Source organism: Scardinius erythrophthalmus (assembly GCF_964197995.2).
Source record: "Scardinius erythrophthalmus genome assembly, chromosome: 20".
Taxonomy (NCBI): Eukaryota; Metazoa; Chordata; class Actinopteri; order Cypriniformes; family Leuciscidae; genus Scardinius; species Scardinius erythrophthalmus.
Genome location: NC_138240.1, coordinates 15,790,064 through 15,810,588, shown reverse-complemented (window position 1 = coordinate 15,810,588; position 20,525 = coordinate 15,790,064). Strand labels below are relative to the sequence as shown.

General features: G+C 36.8%; 1 protein-coding gene across 2 annotated transcripts in view; it reads left to right on the top strand.

Moving 5' to 3' along the window:
* tafa3b (TAFA chemokine like family member 3b) overlaps nt 1-20,525 on the top strand; it is a 105,307-nt gene that overhangs the window by 20,706 nt on the left and 64,076 nt on the right. The gene's annotated exons all lie outside the window — the stretch shown is intronic.

Below are 20,525 nucleotides of genomic sequence, written 5' to 3'. Positions count from 1 at the left end.
TTTACCTCAGGAAAGCATTTAATGACCATAATATAGGCACGTTAGTTGGCTAGAAAAATGAGCTATAGAGAGTATTTTGCTAAATATGTGTACTATTGCATGTTTATTATATTTTTACTTATATCATTAAATAAAGTTGTTATTATAATAAAAAAAATGCATTATATTTAATTTGTGTTATTTTTAACCTTAAATAATACTGCCAGCTGATAGGGCTCTCTGTATGTTTAGGCTACAGCATTAGGTGAGTTGTTTTTTTCTTGAGAAAAATGAATGCCTATCTTGTGTAGCCTACCTAATATTTATCCAAATGAGTCAATATTAAATCAAATCATAATAAGTGAATTGAACTGAAATAATAAAAAAGCGTAGCTTACCATAAATTGAACCATGTAAACATTGTAACATGTTGTCACTAAACCTAATAAAATTCAGTTTAGTTACTAAAATGTTTTGACAATACACTTATTGTGATGCAAAAATTACAATTATTAATAATTGCATCACAGTTGCACCTAGGAGTGTGACGGTTAGTATATAACCGTGAGACCGACGGTTATAGTTGAACACCATCATTAGATCTATATAACCGCCAAAACCGTGTTATTAAAATATTTTTTACAAAAAAAAATTTTATCATAGAGAATGTTTAAATACTAATTAAAAACAATTGTTAACAGTCTGTGTTATTAATGGTCTACGTCGTTTCCAACTGTATTTGATTCTTTGCCAAGTACCCCCTGACCGACCCAATTATTTTAGATAGAAATAAAAGCTATGATATAATGATATGCCATCATTATGCGATTTATTAAACAAATGAAAAACATTTGCAATTATAAACATTAGCAATGAACATTTGCAATCGGGAGACATGGTTTTTACCACTTAATGAAGTTTTGTTTTGTAAATCGTCAGACATGATTTTTACCACTTCATTAAGTTTTGCTTTGTAGAAATCCTTTCTTTAAAGCGAAGTTCGTTTTGTACAAATTGTATCTTAATTTTAATAAATGTTTCATCAACCAATAGGCTCTATGTACGATCGCTTCCGCGTTTTGTCTCAGCCCGCCCAGTTACATCCGGTGCTGCGTCAGAAGCCGTTTTTGCATTAGGTGGAGATAATGGCAAATTACACTCGCTGTTTACAAACACTTCCTGCGGTTAACGTGAATGATGTTAACAATATTGTGAGGCAGTTAACTGTCACACATATGAGTAAGATAGAGAAGTTCTTTAAATTATAAATTTCAAGCTACATCAACAACTTTGAGGGTGAGTATTCTCTCATATTGCAAAAAAATCCGACTAGCGAATCAGTTTCTAAAATCGTTGTCTCCGTTTCTGAGAAAATGAATTTTATTAAAGTGAATTGTCCTATAGAACGCGCTATGCGGAAGTAAAGACGCCGGCTGAGATCCTACCGGAAATACGTTAGCAGCGTTCGTGCATAGAGCCTATTGCATGTATTTAATAATTAAAACCTATTGATGCTAGGCCTGTCGCGATAGTCGATAAGTCGATTAATCGCACGATAAAAAAAATGAGCTCGATAATTTTTCCGGCCGCGATGATTCCATTTGCATGCTTGTTTGTTTTCCTCGTCTCTCTCTCTCTCTACCAAAGAGACTGGATGACCACTCTCGGTTCTTTAGCGTATAGGAGGAGTGAACCCTCTTGTTGTCAGTTGCATGGTCTTTGTGTGGGGAGGCGGCGGCGCGGCGCTTGTCAGTCACATGGTCTTTGTGTGGGAAAGCGCCGGCGGGACTGTTTGCGGCTACTGCCGGGAGAGAGAGAAGACGCTACTTGTGAGTTGCGACAGCGAGCCCGATCACATGAAAATGCATATCTATACCACGAATGTTATTTCTCGTGCCATTTATACGCCAAAAATAGTTTTTGCGTGCATATGATACGCTCTTTATGGCGTGTAATACGCACGCACTCCTCACCCCTAATCCTAACCAAGTATTTTCAGTGCGTAGCATACACACGCAATAAAGTGCGTCTCCGTCTTCCCGACAGTACACAATCACTTGACAAAGTAACAGGAGGACAAAGTAACAGTGCAAAATTGTGCGATATGGCTTGTTGAGGCTTTTTTTTATTTGTTTACAAAGGTCCTAACTGTCAGTTTTGCCTGTTATGGAATGTATCACCATTTAATAATGTCTAAAGCCTAATGTTTAATATTTTTTGAAGTGCAATTTTGTTTCATTTTATATATTAACAGACATTTATTTTGTTAACAGACACTAAGAGTCCATTGCTTTCATTGTTTTTGATTGTTTTGTTCATTTTTTTGGATATTTAAAATGTTTTCCGTTTTCAATGTTTAATATTCTTTAGAAATAAAAGTTTATAGATCGTTGAAAAGGTGTACCTGCATTATTATGCCATTATAATTATATTAAATGAAAATTGTCTCAGAACGACAATATTATCGTTTATCGCGATAATTTCTTGGACAATTTATCGTCCAGCAAAATTTGTTATCGTGACAGGCCTAATTGATACTTTGCAGTCACGTGACTACCACGGATACCTGGCGGCCAACAAATGGGTATTTTCAACGTTGAGTCCTGTCTTTCTAGTAGATATCAAGTCTGTTAGCGAGCTAGCTGCATAACTACGGACTAGGATTAACTCCAAGGTAACTAAATTGTGTAAAGCAGACAAGTTTTTTTAAGATAATCGAGCAGTAATAATTCCTCCGTAAATAATCTAGCTCTACTGTTGGGTCATCTCTGGTTCTCATTGAAAATCATAGGTTGTTTTGAGGTTTGCGATATCTATCACACACTTCTGTTATTGTTAGCAAAAGACGACAGCTGTTACTGTGCGTTCACACCGCCACCGGCGAGAGCGTCAAAGTGCCTGGAAATCATTCATTTTCAATTAATTTTGCCGCTCTCGCTGGCGGCGGTGTGAACGTACAGTTAGCCTAGCTTAGACTCATAACACAAACACCTGACTCGCCGAACCAGCTGGTGAATACTGGTGGTGTTGATTGACAAAACTACAGTAACTTAAAGACACGATTAATTACATGATCATACACCCATTGTATTCAATCAAATGTTGAAATTACCTTTGATGGTAATATGCACAGACGTGTGTATACTGTGAAGGTTGCTTATCTCATCTGCGGTTAGTGCATCCAATTGCACAACAACTATCTGGCATGTCGTTTACACCTCAAAACACCAACTTTTGTATAGCAAAACTGGCGACCCTTGATTAATTTACTGGGTTTCATTGCTGGAGAACGACGTTCTTGCCCGCCAGCCAGTACTTGTGACGTCACGTGCAAAGTATCAATAGGAGACAATAAATAACCGTGACATTGAGGCTCCGATGCGGCGCGTTCACTTGCATTGCATTGTGAAGCTGAACTAGAGCGCATCTCATCGTAAATGAATGAAACTCAGCGTAGGCCTCATACATTAGCATTAAATATATTTGCTGCATCCTTTCTAGAACAGACAAGGGCATTCTTGCGGCTTTGAAATCTGGTCAAAAAAAGTTGGTGCGGATGATGAGTTTTGTGATGCGGTTGCGGATGAAATAATACACCATTCGCGTATCTCTATTGATAACAACATTGAACACTACACAAATATTACTTTTATTCAAAGCCCCCCCCCCCCCGACAGTTATGTTACGAACGAACCGTCACATTTGACTCACGTCATAACCGTCATCACCAAATCTGAAACCGGCACACCCCTAGTTGCACCCATCTCCCGCCCCCCCTTCCTTCCTGTTCAGCAGAAGAAATAAATTCATGTGAATTTTTTAGTGAAAATTAAATTTTCTGTTTTTTTACTGTATTTGATTAATGTCATTGTATAAAAAGAGGTTTAAATAAATACAAATCTTACAGACATACATGATTTGTATGCATTTTATTTCTGTGGTAAGACGACTTGAAATGACTCGAAACTAAAATGGTAGGACTTTGGACTCGACTTGAGACTTGTTGGCTTTGACTTTTGACTCGACTCGGGACTTGCCTCATCTTTGACTCGACTTGACTTGGGACTCGAGGGCAAAGACTTGAGACTTACTTGTGACTTGCATAACAATGACTTTGTCCCACCTCTGCTGTATACCATACTGTACTGTAACCTATTGCTGTGTAGGTTACCTACTTGCAAAGTGCAAAGCTTATAGAACTGGACATTGAATTGAATATACAGTACACTATACCTGGACATATTGTCGTTGTAGCTCCTTGACTCTCTCACTGATATATTGTTTTTGAACTGATATCATTGCAGAAGCAGAGGTTTTTATAAACTTTAATATTGTGAAATATTACTGTAGTACAATTTGAAATAACTGATTTCTGTTTAAAAATATGTATGTCATGTAATAAATCGTGTAAAATGTAATTTATTCCTGTGATGAAAAGCTGAATTTTCAGCATCATTACTCCAGGAAGAAAAGCTTGTTTCTTCATGACATTGTTCAAAAGCAACACATTTTGCTAGCAATCAAAATCACATTTTGCTAAAATCATTAAATTTACAAAAATGGTAAAAGTTTCATGTAAATGGTAAATAAATAAATGCAGTCCATACTGTATCTAAGGTTTGGAATATTGTTTTTGCTATTGTGGGATGTTGTGTGTTAACATTTGTAAATACTACAAAAACAATCCATCATTTTGTTGGGAGGTATAGCTTGTCTGTTAAGAAAATGTAAGCATTGTGGAAATGTGTTCACTGACTGCATATTGTGTGAAAATGTGTTCACTGACTGCATATTGTGTGAAAACGACAAGAAATGTGTGAATGGTATGGCCACAAAAGACCGATGCTGTGCTAATTGTGTTTAGAGTTTTGAAAATGTGAACACTGGCTGGACAAACGCTTGTTAGCGACTGAAAAAAACTGTAATGACTTATACGATGAACTAATAACTAGGTGTTTTGAGGGGTAGGACTATTGCACAGAGAACTATGTAATGCATTTTGAGCAACTGATAATGTAGGAAACCGCAGACAATTGTACATAATCAATTGCATGAATGCACCAAAGCAACCACAACTTGTTCAAAAGAATGAGAAACTGCTTTTATGATGTGACTAGATGATGTGGAGGTTGAACAAGTAGTGTCGAGAATTTCATTTCTGATCTGAGAAATGCACCAAAGCGACTGAGAAAAATTGGATTATTTGAATTTGTCCTAAAGCTGCTAACTCCACTTTAAAATGTTATCCCATTCCACAAGGACAATTTTATATATCAGATATTTAGATTGGTAAATGTGATTAAAATAAGTGTTTTACAGTAACAAAAATAAGTCTTTAGCTTTAGGACAAATTCAAATAATCCAATTTTTCTCAGTCGCTTTGGTTGAACAAGTAGTGTCGAGAATTTCATTTCTGATCTGAGAAATGCACCAAAGCGACTGAGAAAAATTGGATTATTTGAATTTGTCCTAAAGCTGCTAACTCCACTTTAAAATGTTATCCCATTCCACAAGGACAATTTTATATATCAGATATTTAGATTGGTAAATGTGATTAAAATAAGTGTTTTACAGTAACAAAAATAAGTCTTTAGCTTTAAAACCTTTTGGTCAATATGCCCCATTGGTTTCCATTGTAAGTGCATTACTATATGAATTTTATCTCTTTGAAGGATGAATCATAATAATTTTCCTTGATAACAGTTTGCCACAGATCTTGAGCTTAAGTTGTATTTAGCTAGGTTTACAAGTTATAAGACAAACATACATATAATAAAGTATAATATTTTTCTTCCCAGTGTCTTATAATGATGTCTAGGGATAAATGCTTTTCTATTGTATATCACACACATTGTTACAAAACCTTAAAACTTTTGGAAACAAAAAGTTGCTTTTGTTTGTGAAAAAGCAATAAATGCTTGAAACTATATAATTTTGGCCTATATACTTTGCAAGTGTTTTTTTTTTCAGCATTAACAGTTATTAGGTTATTATTACAGTTAATAGGTTAACACTGGGATTGCGAAGTAGAAGCATTTACCTACATGTACATGTAGGTTCCATACACAACTAATATTGAAGTGACAAAAGAGTTTAGCTGATATAAATGATATTCACATTGGACCACGAGAGCATGTTAAATAAGCTAAACAAGCATTAGATGATTTAGTCAGTTTGATTAAGCATTAAGGATGCAGGTTTAGATGGCCGTAGAATGTTTATGTGCTTTCTTGTTCCTTACAGAGTGTTTAATATTAATGAGTGAATCAGAGTTATATATCTCTGGTCACATCTGCGCAATTTTCATGATGCATTACATTCAACATATATCCCTAAATAACCTTCTTGTCTAGAGCTGAGCCCTACAGCAAAATAAGTGTTTGTAGATTACTTCTAATGCTGTTAAAAGTAATACATGTTTGGTGAAAGCAGGACAGCACATTTGCTCAGAAATGAGGAGGGTAAAAATGTAACTGTGGGAAGAGGAGCAGCTCAAACAAGCAAATGAAGAGGCTGGACCAGACCACTGCCCAGCTGTGTTCGCTGTTGTTTGAGTTGCCAGATTGGGCAGGTGGTGGTGAGAACCCTTTTCTCTGGGTGGATTATGCCCCTGTGTGCCCTCCATGTGTCTGTCTAGAACAGGATACGAGAGCACATGAGCACATCGATAGAACAGCCTCACACAGACATACTCCATTATATCGCTGAAACTCTATTAATATTTAGCAGAAGGAAAACTGTGCATTACTAATGTAATGATTTTAAGGCAGGACTCTTTTCCCATGCAGTTTTTTGTTCAACCTGTACCTCTGATTTGATACATGAACTGGAACTAGGCTTCGGCCATTTAACAAAAGAAGAATAATTTTTGTGTTTATAGTTCATAAATAAGCCTAGGGATGTTTCACTAAAAAGAACTGGCTCATAAAAGTTATTTGTTCAGGAATTGGACTGTGCTGGTTGCATTGTATGTTTTGGATTCACTAAATAGAACCTGCATTTACATCCATATTTATGAAAATGGGGTGGCAATGCTTTTTTTAGTGTCACAACTCCGCCCCGTCGCACTGTCTGTGTCATACTGTGTAAATAGTGCAGGAAACTCTTTCAAAGTATTTTAAGTGTGGTGTTCCGGTCTCACCTGTGGAGAAACGCACAGGAGAGAGCCGTTAATGGAACTGAACATAATTGGAACTGGCTCTGAAAATCAAAAGGTTCGCAACCCTATTGAGGTCCACTGTACTTTGGGGTTTTGGTTAGTGATTTGAGTACTTGTTATAGCCGGTGAAACTGAGGGTAAGCCAGATACATTTCTGAACGTTGCATCATCATATCAGCCAGAGGTTATTGCATGAAATGACACTTTGTGTTTCAGGAGGGCAAATGTCTCATTATTCACTGTCTTATTTAAACGAAATGAGAGATTCTGTGTCACAGGTGAAGTTTACAATATTCTTTACAATCTTCTCATTAGGGTGCTGATGTGATATACTAGCACATAATGAACTGATAATATTTTAAAAGATGGAGCCCAGGCATAGATTACAGATATTATGCCACCTTCCCAAAAAAATGTCATCGCTTCCCATGAGACGTTCTTGCTCTATTCTATTGCCATATGTGATTATATAATACAATAAAGCAGGAAAAGTCTCAGTTTCCACACAGTTTAAAATTGGTTCACTAGTGAAGCTCTATGTGTCATGCTCAGGTATACTGTAATACCTTTTTAAGGTGTTAATAGAAAACTTTACTGTTCATTCTTCAGGTTTTATTTACTTTTAATTCTGATGATTTGTACTGTATGTGTACATGTGTTCGATGTGCAGGAAGTTTGGTTTTAGTTTGTGTAATTTGAAAATGAATTGTTAGCTAAAATTCAGAATTGACTCGCTTTCAGTTTACTGTCAGAAATAGGGGTACAGTAGGAGTCCATTTCTGTCCCCCTAGGTACAATCTACACTAACGTACCCCATAAGGCTTATTATTGGACCTCAAGGTACATATATGTACCTTTTTGAGGGTCAAAAAGCAATAAAAGGTACATATATATACCGTTTCTTTTAAAGGTTAAGGTACAATATTGTACCCTTGAGGGTACAGCCCCATTGACAAGCCATTGTACCCCTAAAGGTATAATTATGTACTTTATTTTCTGAGAGTGTTCATGAGTTGTCATCTGATTCAAATTCACCACATTTTACAGGAAATTAAATTGGAAAAACAGGAGGAGAAATTGTATTTTGTTTACTGTATTGTTATTTTTGTACATTTTATTTTATTTACTTGACATTTTGCAAGACTGATTCATTTTTGAAGACTCTGAGGCAAATAAGACCATTCTGGGAAGTGTAGCAGTCTTCAATCATCGTTAATGTACCCCATGATGCGTGTTTGATGAAAAGCTCATTGGTAGGCTAATGTATTATTTAAAACAGAAATTATATGAATGTCTTTAAATTTCATTCCATAGTCATTCTGCTTTCTTAGAATTACAAAGTCTGCATCCTATTTGCATCTTCTTTCAAATTCAGGAATTTTAAAGCAATCTTAAAGTGCCCCTATTATTATTTTTTCAAATATTACCTTTCATGCAGTGTGTAATAAAAGGTTTGTGAGTGTAAAAGGTCTGCCTATGATATTCATTTGCTGTCCGCGAACAACGTCTATTTTGACCCACCCTAGTTGTAGGGGCACTTTAAAAAGCAATCTTATTAATCTTTTAATGGTTTGTTTTGTTATATCTCATGATACTGTATTGTTTCAGTTGTAATGCTTTTGAGTGGGAGTTATCAGTTTTGGATGGTGATGGTTGGGTTAGTGTGAGAGTTGGTCAATAACAGTGTCGTGTTTGTTGTTGGTTTGATGTGTTTGTTAGCAAAAGCAGCACATCTATAATCCTGTCACCACACACCATGAAGAACATCTGCTGAATGCTAAAGTACCATCAACTGGCTTCAGGACAAGTCTTCCGCCATCCTCTCCTGTTACCCTCTTAAAGGACATCTTCCACACACACACACACACACACACACACACACACAAACACACACACACACGCACGCACGCACGCACGCACGCACACACACACACACACACACACACACACACTCACACACACAAATGGTGTAAATGGCTTCGCATTCCAATAATTCTAGGAATAAATCTAATGGTTGGAGATCAGAAAGCTCCTGGTTTGTGTTATTCTTTCCTTTAAGACGCCTTGAAGGGAATTGAGTTTATGGTTCCTTTGTCAGAATGTTTCCCTTTGGGTTCAGAGTTCTGAAAATGATGAACTCTCTGTTTGATTTAATGTGAGAAGGTTGCTGAAGCATCTAATAAGACTATTAAGGGTGGAAATAAGGGGCGCTGCTGTGTGATTTGTTCCATAATTCACCACGTTTAGCTGGCAAGGAAACCATTGCGTTTTTGTGAATATGAGAATTTCGAAAACGCAGTTTTGAGAGCGGTTTGGTTTTGCTCTGTAAGATTGAGGCTGACATGTGGGTTAAACATATGATCAGTAAAAGCATGCCGGCTGATGAAATGGAGATAGGTTTGTGCCCTCGGCTGTGTGAGATCTGTCAGATGTACGTTGAGCAATGTCCTTGAAAAACAATCAGATCTTTTTTCCCATGTGGATGTTACAGGCAGGTCTTGTGGCTTCATTTCCAGCTGAAGTTTTGTGTTTTAGAGATGTTTGTGCAATGACAATGTTCTTGATGTTCTGAGGCGATATTGGCCTATACCTCGCAGCATGGAGCACTAAAAAGATAGTCACTGTTTAATTAAAGCTCTTTACAACTAATGGGGTAAAGATGTGTCACAAACTAAACACACAAAGGAACACAACTGTCTAATAGCATCGTCTTTCTCTCTCATGTGCTGCTTTTCAAGTCTTGCTGCCAGACTTTTGAGGAAAACAGTTGGCAGTTTGTGGAGATTAACTGGCCTTTGCTTTTCGACTCTATTCAATTCTTCTTAGAATAAGTGTACTTCCGTTTAATTAAATTCTGTTCATTTAGTTCAATTCTGCTCAGTTCAGTTCAGTTAGATTCAGTTTAGTGGCTAGTTGCATGAACTGGTTAGACTAGTCTTAAAGGTTAGTTTTTTCTTCAAGACTTGTCTTAACTTTTTAAAGTCAGTTACATAAAAAGGTAGATCGGTCTAATTTGAATTGGAAAAGTAAAACTGATTAGTCTACCCCTTCACTGTAAAAAGTGAACAGTTGGATCAACTTAAAAAAATTACTTCAATTGGTAACACCTAAATAATTTAAGTTTTCTCAACTTAAATTATCACGTTTCTTTAGGTGTTACCAATTGAAGTAATTTTTTTAAGTTGATCCAACTGTTCACTTTTTACAGGTTAGCTGCTAGTTGGTCAAACACAGTCTTAAATGTCCCATATTGTACACCTTTCTGAAGTTTTATTTTAGGTTTTGATGTCCTTAAGAGTATATATTTGCAGTATAAGTACCAAAACTCATCTCAATATATTTTTACAGCTCTTTTCTCAGGAGCTCTGCCAAGAACAGGTCGATTTTGCCCTGTCTACTTAATATTCATGAGCCTCTCTTCTGATTGGCCTGTTGTTTTCTGAGTGACGCACGGCCAGGCCAACCACAGGTAAGTAGGGTCACGTATGCTGTAGCCTGCTGTGGCTTGGTGATGCTCACAAGTAAGGTAAATAAAACACCTGGAATAATGGTGATCAATTATTTGTTATTAAAGCATAAACATTCACAAACCACTGTTAATTTAAGTTATTCTTGTTGCTTTTGTGCAATATATGAATAACAATTTCTTTGTTTTTAGATGTTTTATTTTTAGATATTTCTATTTTGCGGGAGTCCCGCAAATCGTTTTATTCTCCCGCAACCCGCACACACTCGAGTACCTTACGCCCGCAGTCGGCCATCAAATCTAGTCCCGTGCCTCTGTTGCGTTGGGTCCCCCCAAAAGGATGGAGGGATGGTGGGCAGTGCTTGGGGTGGTGACTGAAGGCGGTGACTGAGTAGTTCTGACATCACATTTTTATGGAAGTCACAACGGCTCGTGAAAAGGCACAGCTACTTTATGCAGGCTGTGTGCATTTGTCTGTGGGTTGACTGTTTTGAAACTTGTATGGTAGTTACGTAGCCCCTAGACCTCTGTTATCATGAAACAAGTAATAAAAACTCAGTGAGTGTTTTAGCGCAGTTTTCTGACGTCATGGGATCACAACACTAAGAGATAGTAAATCTTTTCCTGGATTTTTTTTGTGCGTTCCCGAGATTAGACCTTCCTTAACATAATGCCGAAAACCCGAAGTCTCTAGGTGGTCCGGTTGAGGAGTAGATAGAAGTGCAAGATTGGTGCGCACAGACAGAACAGAAATCATGAGTTAACAATCGCAATTTTGTCTGGTGGAAAATTGCGCTAAAAATCCAGGAAATTTCATTTTTGACAATATGGGACCTTTAACATGGCTAAGTTTCTTCAACTGGCCCCAGGTCAGTTCAGTTACTTAGACTCATTTCAGTTCCATTTAGTTCAATTCAGTTAATTCGTTTCAATTCTGTTCAGATCAGTTCTTCAGTTTAGTTCATTCAGTTCAGCGTATTGTAAACAACAATACGGCAAAATAGAAAATAATACTGCAAAATCTAAGAATGCATATAAAACAGAGTAACATTTTTAAACTTAAAGGGATAGTTTAATCAAAAATAAAATATCTGTTTTTATTATTATTATACTTTTTCTCACATCGGTCCAAATCTATATTACTTTCTTTCTTGTATGGAACACCACACAAGGTGTCTAATTATATTAATGGACAGAGGCTTACAAGCTTCAGAAAGGACACCATCATAAAATAAGAATGTTAACTGCCGAATCATCCAAGTTGAATTCAAGAACCGGATTCAGCCGATTCACTTTGTCCGAATTAATCATTCTGGGGTGCGTTTCCCAAAAGCATCGTTGGCCAACTATGATCGCAATTTCCATTGAACTGTAACGACGCAACTTGTGACCATAGTTGGCTTTGGGAAACGCATCCCAGAGAGGTTCTGTGCATTGGATCAACTGATTCATTAAAAAAGAGTCAAAGTAAAGTTCTACCAGAAAGACTCGGGAGGCAAAATAAGTATGCATTTATTAACAGCCCAGCGAGCAAGTATTATGAAATAAAGTTCTTTGGCGTAGGCTCGCAATCCGAGGGGATTGTGAAGGGACTATCCTGGTTGTGGTGGGGAGGATGGAGGGGAAGGGACCATCCTGGTGGTGGTGGGGAGGATGGAGGGGAATGGACCATCCTGGTGGTGGTGGGGAGGATGGAGGTGAATTTAGGCGTCAGCATCTGCGAACTCAGACATGTGTAAGTACCGATCTTTTATACTACAAGTAGTAGAACATGATTGGATAGATGAGAAGGTAATAAGTGACGTAACAATTGAGTCTTCCCGGCAGAACTTAAGCTAAAGCTTTCATTTTTGTTCACTTTGTGTATGATATCAATCGTTTTTTCTTTTTTTTTTGGTAAAATTGACAAATTTCAATCTTTTTCTCCTGTTCTCCAGTGTGTTGTTTTAATTAGTTTCTTAGAAAAAAAATCTTAGAAAGAAAGGATGCAAACAATAAAGAAAACATTGTGCTTTCTTCTCTGGATCCCATTTTGTGCATTGTTTACACTGAGGTGTGATTGTTTTTGAATGTTACGAGAGGTTCTGTGTCTTCAAACCAGACTCTTGTGAGATTGTCTTGAATTGCTGTTCTGGCAACTGCTGTTGTTTGTGTGTTTCTGCACGATGTTTGAGATTAGATTATATTGAAGCATCGGCCAAACATCCCAACAGTGGAGAAGCTGAGAGGCTGCAGAGAAGCTTTCAAATCACAGGATCAGAAACTCAGAAATGGATAAGCAGCTCAAAAATGAAAACCAGAGGCTGGTGTGGAATCCTTCCCCAAGTGTCTCTGCATGACTGTGTTTATTTCAGCCTTTTCTCTCGTATGCTTACTGCGTAAAGCTCTTGATTCTCCTGCACAAACATAGGAAATGCAAAAATGTGAGGATATTGGCAGCAGTTTGAATAGAAGCTTTGCAGCTGCCTGCTTCATCTTTCTTCAAGTTTAAAGATGGTTTGTCTGATTCATTTCGGAATTGCTGTTGTTTAGCGGTGAACGTGTGTGTGTGTGTGTGTGTGTGTGTGTGTGTGTGTGTGTGTGTGGGCCGAGTAAAATGCTTAGTGTGCACTCTCTCCCTCCCATTTCACTAATTCATGTAGTATTCTTCACATTTGTAGCCTCACTGATACTGTTGGTGATATAATTGATATAGTTTCATGTTTCCTATAAACTACAGTACACTGCATATAGTCACAGTAAAAGACTGATTTTAATGTTATGTGAGTCCCTTCATCCTGGCACATCAACAATGTTTGCAAACATCATGTGTATTTGTGTGTGAGGGAGAGAGAAGGACCGAAGTAATATGTTGAACATGAATGTCTGGATGCTCTCTCTGCAGAAAGTGTGGACAGATGTACAGAGAGGAAGATGGAGGAGAAACACTATGTAAATTAAACACTATTCCACTTGACTTCCTGCTGTTTAACTGTGGATCGCAGCAATCAATAAACGAGTGCTGAAGACGAAATAATAGCACAACAGGCGCTAATGTTTTGCCGCTGCTGGTGGGACCAACAAGGCATAAGCAAACACATTTTAGACCAAACGTGTTAATTGTGCAGGTGACAGCATTATAGTGCTCTACAGACTTTTTTAACTGCACTAATGTTGCTATGTAAATTCACCTACTGTATGTACAGTAACAGTGTTTAGGGCTCAGTGATACTGAATATTTACAATTATTTTTGTTGGTAATATAAAATTAAGTAAGCTTGATTGATGATTACTTGATAATCACAGCCTTTGGTGAAAAAAAAGTTTGTTATCCTGCCTTATGAGTATGAAAACATTAAGACTGTCTTTGATTTAAACTTCTGTAGTAAAACTGACGTGGACTTGTGATCTTAACTCTGATTCAATCAATGTTTCATTTGCACTCATTTGTCCTTGGAACTCTTTGCATTGCATATTTAATTTATTAAAATGTTTTAGGACAAATATATGCAGATAAAATATTTAAGTTTAAAGTCCGCGTGAACCGGAAGTTGCAAACGACTTTTCTCCAGTGTTGTGACGTATTTCCCAATGAAACGGAATATTGAACAGAGGGCAGGGTTTTACTCTAGCGCTCCTCCTCTCTATCTCTCGCTCATAACAGACTAACGGTTTGAGGGGAGTGGTTAAACGTTTCCCAAACCAAGCCGTCAAACCTACGTCATCAGCCATTCCAGACCGGAAGTTACTTTTCAGACTTTGATTAAAGATTACGACGGCAAACAATTTTTTTCTGTGTATTAACTTGCACGGATTAATTTTTCACCACAAGACTAGTAATATGCGCTAACAAAGTAAATAGGGTCAATTTTGATTTCAGTTGGACTTTAAGCATACCTTTATTATTAACTATTAACTATTTTGTTTTGTGTAGCCTTCTTTTTAAAGCTATTTTAGCACAAAAGCAAAAACATATGGTGATGAATATTGTCAAATAGGTAAAAATATAATTGCAATTAGTTGTTTAGCTATATCATGATTACCCTGATTTTCTACTCTACCTTGTGAAAGTGAAAGTGATGTGAAGGCTAAGTATGGTAACCCATATTCAGATTGCATTTAACCCATCCAAGTTAGTGCACACACATTATGAGTAGTGAACACAAACAGTGGGCATTCACTGTGGCACCCGGGGAGCGATTGGGGGTTAGGTGTCTTGCTCAAGGCCACCTCAGTCATTTCCTCCCGGTATTGAGAATCGAACCCTCAACCTTTGGGTTACCAGTCTGACTCTAACCATTAGGCCACAACTGCCCCTTCCTTGTGTGATGCTGCAGTACGGTACAGTGAAGACTTAGAATAGCATTTTGTCCAACAGCTTAGACTTTTATTTTATTTTTTAACCCCTTTTTGATGTGGTTTCCAATGAGTCCTGCCATAACAGTACATGGTAGAGCCCTAAGCAGATTGTGTTATTGGAGCCTCTGCCCTCAGCCCCTCTGGATCTGACCTGCTGTCACTGCTCTACGGAGGAGCTGCATTCAGAGAATACTAATATTATGTAGTTTATTGCGCCAAGGGTTTACAACAAAGACCAGATTCTCTAGCTGCTGTAATGCCTGTCTTCTCACAGAGGATGAGAGAGAGAGAGATCAGAAGGCAAAATAATCACTATATGCAATATGTAAAAAAAAAAAATTATTGATCGTCTTTATCTTTATCCTTCTTATTTGCTCATTTAAAGGGTTAGTTCACCCAAAAATGAAAATTCTGTCAGTAATTACTCACCCTCATGTTGTTCCAACTAGGGTTGCAAAATGATGGGAATTTTCAAAGATGGAAACTTTCCATGGGAATTAATGGGAATTTAAGGGAATTAACAGGAATTTATGGGAATAAAAAGGAATAAACTGGGAATTTTCAAAGTTGAGGGTTGGCTCTTCATAGGGAACTTAAATATAGTTGAGGAAAGTATATTTTAGCATAATCTTGACTAAAACAAACAGATGCCATTCAAATACACTTGAATATCCATGCCATTCCTCAATCACATGCACATAGCACACTGCTTACTGCATGGCTATTGAGACCACACCCCCTACTGGCACTTTGCATTCCTCCATCACATGTACAGAAGCCCAAAGCACAAGACTATTGAAGGCACACTTTTGAGCCTGTGGACTAAACAAAGTGAAGTAAGTTTTGATGATATTATGGGGAAATATATTTATTAAATGTTTAAATTGCAAATATCACATACAAATGTATTCATCTAGTAGATAGCAAGCTGATAAGTGAGATGCTAAATAAGCTAGCATAACTTTATTTACCACATAAGTAGGGCTGGGCGGTATGACGGTATATATCGTTACCGCGGAAGAAAATGTCAACCGTAACAGATTGTTTTATTCCGTGTATACCGCAACATGTAAATAAGTAGGCGTGGTTAACTCACGTGCAGTGTGCGTGAGACTGAGAGACTGATATTTGTCAAAGAAACATGAAGAAAGACCAAGAGGATCCACAAAAGGAATTACGTTTTCAAAATTAACGTGATATTTTCGGGGGGGGGGGGGGGGGGGGGAGGTGCAGAAGTCAACTAGAGCAGTGCAGCACACTGAAAGTTTAGAGAGACGCACATGCTCATGCTCTTTTTACGTAGTGTTTAAGCGTAGCACGTCTGTGTTGCATGTCACCACGTAGGCTCACTATTGGGCGACGCTGGTCATGTGTGTGATACGTGGTGACGTGCAACACAGAAGCACTACGCAAAAACACTACGTGAAAAGACTCGAGGCCCAGAGAGAAGGAGATGAAAAGTGGAATAAAGTCGTTATTTTTGTTTGTTTTTGCGCACAAAAAGTATTCTCGTTGCTTTATAAACTTAAGATTGAGCCACTGGAGTCACTTGGACTATATTAATGATGTCTTTAATACATTTTCTGGGCCAGCAAGTTATAGTGTCCATAAGCCTGCAGGAGGAGTGATCCAGCACTCAGATTTCATCAAAAATATCTTAATTTGTGTTCCGAAGATGAACGAAGGTCTTACGGGGTTGGAAGAACGTGAGGGTGAGTAATTACTGACAGAATTTTCATTTTTGGGTGAACTAACCCTTTAACTAATATTATGCCAGTAATTTTTTTATTTAATTTCATTTCATTTACCCCATAATAATAATAATAATAATATTAATAATAATAATAATAATTATTATTATTACTATTATTATATATACTAATTCTTGAATAATAATAATAATAATACAATAAAAAAATTACAAATAAACTTTTAAACAAAACTAAAATGTATTAAATTACTAATTATTATTATTATTATTATTAATGAAACAATAATAAAACATTAAAATTATAATGATAAAAAATAAAATAATTGTGTAGTTGTAATGTGCTTTTCTCATATGCAAAGCACAACAACAGAAAGCGTAACACAAAATAATAAACTGAAACTGAAATTTAATTTGAAATTGAGAAAGATGGAGGGAGAGGTGGTGGTTTTTCATGTGCTCCACTGGGGTTTTCTAACAGGTCGACAATTTGATTCTCCTCTCTCACTTTCGCCTATAATGCAAACCAGAGTTTAATGAGGTCCAGACACCTTCAGAGATTCATTTACAGAAACTCTTTTTCTGCAATCACTGCCGCAGTCAAATATCCATGTACGGCTTGTCAGTATACATGTGGTTGTCAGGCCCATCTGGTGATCACCATGTGCTGCATTACAGTGAGTTCTGTCACAAATCTGCATCAGTGACCTTGGAGCGCAGGCAATGGTCGAAGCTCTCTTTCTCTATCTGTCTCTCTCTTTGAATAAAGAGGATTAGAGCAGTTCTGGACATAAGCTTCCACTTATGTAAATACATGCAAATAAGCCGGTGCTATGAACGGATTGGCCATGATCCAGAACAACTTGTGTTTTTGAAAGGATAATAAAAAGTGCCGAAGACAAGTCGGGCCACTTCGCTGCTCTGCCTCTGTGCGTGGATAAATGTTTCTATGCTCTCAAATCCGTGATTACAGTTTAAGCTGTAGAGCCGTCAACCTGGAGAAGGACTCTGGAATCGGAACAGCTGTAGAGGTTCATTAAAAAAGCACTGCTCGGGTCCTGAAGGCCATTAGGGCACAAAGTGGCAGGTAGTGATGCATACATTTACAGTATCGGCTGTTATTTTAACATAAGAAGAAAATATACAAACACCAATACATAATCTAAGTATCCTTATTGAGTAGGCCTATATTAATCAAATTTACTATTGTCATTCTCATCGATTATTTTATTCTTTTATGATTAAAAATATTTTACATCCGATATTTAAACAAGAAGTGGGTAATTTTTAAAACATTTCACCGTGATCACAGTCACATATCCTTTAATTCATATGATTAAACATATTTATTATATCTCTATTAATTGCTCTACATTGAACACTGTTTATCAGCAGACATGCCAATAAAGCAAGTGAGCTTTGAACTCAAAACAGTCTTTCAACCATTCTTCTCTCTCTTTCTGTTAATTAGTTAAGTTTAATGAGATATGTTAGTGAACGAGGTCACATCAAAGTATATCTCTTCTGTAAAACAGCTCCAAGGGAAGAGAAAGAACAGACTGTAACTTGTGAGGATGGAGTTTCTAAAGTTAATACCTTTTTACTGGAAATCATTCTTGTTTCCAGAATTAATTAATTAAATAAATAAAAGTAATGGTGACTTTTTATCTTACAATTGGATATAAAGATATATTATATATACAGTATGTAAAATAAAAATATATAAAACAGAAATAATTGTGAGATGTAAATTTGGAATTGCAAGAAAAAAAAGTTCAAAAGTTCACAAGTTTGTGATCAGTAAGTTTTTTTAAAATGTTTTTGAAAGCATCTCTATGCTCACCAACTCTGCATTTATTTGATAAAAGATTAAATGGTAAATTACTAAAACAATAAAATTGTGAAATATTATCACAATTTAAAATAACTTTTATAATAACTTATAATAACTTCTTTTTAATATATTTTTATCTTAAAGGGGTGATAGAATGATTTTATAGGGTATGTAACATTGGTTGGGCTGAAAATGCCCCGGTGGCTGTTTTATACGCCCTAATGCAACCCTGAGAAATAGCCCCAGAATGAAACGAGCGGTTTTCTCCCTTTTATGGTATGCTTGTGAATATTTAGATGAGCTGCACGCTGATTGGTTGGTTTACAACGAGGAATCTCCAAAGCAAAGACGCAACATGCCCAATGAAGATTGGCAGCACTCACTGTGTATCTAAACTACTATCGAATAAATATTTAAATTAAACCAAATGGTCACACTAACTGTACCTGTTAGATAACAATAGCTACAGGGTGTCTACAGAGTTAAATTTAAGTATTTTTAAGACCTTTTTAATACCACCTTATATGAAATTTAAGACCAAACCTGCAATGGAAATACACACGTACACATATTATATAAATCATCACATATCACAAAATATCATTGTTCGATGATGATGTTGTTGATGGTTAATGAATAGATGCTCAACTTCTCATCTGCGGCGATGTGTGTTGCACTAACGTCGTCATATCTAGCTATAACGTGCCATTATAGCCTATAACACGCTCTTACACATTTATTTTTTTAGCATTTTGGGGAGGAGTACAATTTACATATGTGGTTTCAACAACCAGATGCATTTACACTTGTCTAGTTTCATCTGGAATGTGGCCCAGACTCCTGAAGTGGTTTCAGCGATCAGATTCAAATCCGTCTCGAATGCGTTTCGGAGGGCATTTACACCTGGTCTTTTCACGATCGGATAGCTATCCGATCACAGAAAACGCAGGTGTAAGTGGCCAGGTGTAAACAGCCCCCAAGAAATCAAAATTGACAGCAGCCAAAGAGCTAGAGAAATACAGTTATTTTGAAAGAGAAAATGATTTTTCAAATACCTTGATTCCCATTGTACCCAGTTTAAAACGTCTTCGACAAACGGCGCAGTTTGCCTCGTGTACATTTCCAGGCACCGGCTTTAACCACCAAGAGCACTCGTCATTCTCGAGCCATTGTGGCTAAACTGTGTCGGACTGCACGACCACCATTGATATTCCTGGGCCCAGAAAGTGGGCTGTGTGTATGCAAAATTAGGGGCGTAACAAAGGTACAGACCAGATCCAAATAAGGAAATCCCCCAAGTGTTACGTCACAGCTGAGCTGATTTGAGATATGACCGTTTTACAGCTGCAGTTTAAAGTTTTGAGATTTTCATATTAAGCAGGTGACAGGATTTTGAGATTCTGTGTATGGCCATTTTACACACGAGCTGCTGTTATTCAACTATGCCAAGGTAAACTTGGTTTTGGATTCTATCACCCCTTTAATATATTATTGCCTTTGTTTTATTTATTCCTGTAATGGCAAAGCTGAATTTTAAGCAGCCAGTACTCTAGTCTTCATTCTTACTCTTCATAGTTTATCATGTGTTTCATAAACACAGTATCCTAGTTTTTTTTTTATTCTGTGTCAGAAACAAGCTTCCAAACATTTTTACTCTTCATAGTTTATCATGTGTTTCATAAACAGTATCCTACGTTTGCAGTGACAAATAATTTGTCTGTCCTCACTGAAAGTAAAATTGTCAGTTGGAACGTATTTGCTTTTTAACACTGTAAACTATTAGTCCAAACTTCACTGTAAACTGTATATCCTGTTAAATTTACAGTAAAAAAGGCAGCTGTGGTTTTAACAAAAAGCACTAATGTACATTACTGATAACAAAATGAGAAGAAACAAAGTTATTTCTATACAGTATAAGTTATGTTACATTGCTTGTCCTTTTACTGTTTTTACCTTAAAGTAATCATAAAATTTACAGTATTTTACAGTAAAATGAAATATAATGCCGTGTTAAACCATTTACAGTTTTAGTAAGACACCT